Here is a 768-nt window from a genome sequence, read left to right as displayed (position 1 = left end):
CATATATAATTCACCAAAAACTGTTCTGTAATCTGGAACGTTCGCTACGTTGAGCTCCAGTTAGCCGCCTTATCTCACTGCGCTAGAGGCAACATGCGTCACGGGCAAAAGGTCAAAGGTAACAAGGTGACCGGACGGCTTATTATGTTGTACAAAAAAAACAAAACACAACAAAAAAAATAATTTTAGTACTTATTATGTGTCAGAAGAGGGCTTTGAAATTAATAATACAAAAAAAAATTGACCAAAAGGGCACTTTGGAGCAAGGAGCAAAAAGGGCAGGTGCTCAAGCAACCCCAGCCCCCCTCTCTGCACGTGCCTGGGAACTCTGTTAAAACAAGAGCGACAGTGAGCCCCTCCGCTGACCAGCCGTTACTGTGCTAAATTGCCGTTGGCTCTCCTGACAAGCAAATATTTACAATATAATTCAAAAAATATTTCCAATATAAATCAAAGAATTGTTCACACGAAACTTCCACACATATATCTCGCCACTCCAGCTCACTTCCCCAACAAGAGACCGTCAACACAAATAGCAGCGCTAATTGACATTTACCTGTTTAAACAAGAGCGACAGTGAGCGCCTCCGCTGACCAGCCGTTACTGTGCTAAGTTGCCGTTGGCTCGCTGAGTCATGAGTGCTGCTCACTGTGCTCTATGTGCCCACTGGTGGCGAACCGTTGTAACTGCAGCACAGCGCAACTCAGCAAGAGATGTGATAAATGATTAAGGATATGGAAAATTTGGCTAGATTATATTTTATGCTTT

The sequence above is a fragment of the Poecilia formosa genome, unplaced genomic scaffold (genome assembly GCF_000485575.1).
Source record: "Poecilia formosa unplaced genomic scaffold, Poecilia_formosa-5.1.2 Scaffold59, whole genome shotgun sequence".
NCBI classification, from domain to species: domain Eukaryota; kingdom Metazoa; phylum Chordata; class Actinopteri; order Cyprinodontiformes; family Poeciliidae; genus Poecilia; species Poecilia formosa.
This window is presented reverse-complemented; position numbering follows the sequence as displayed.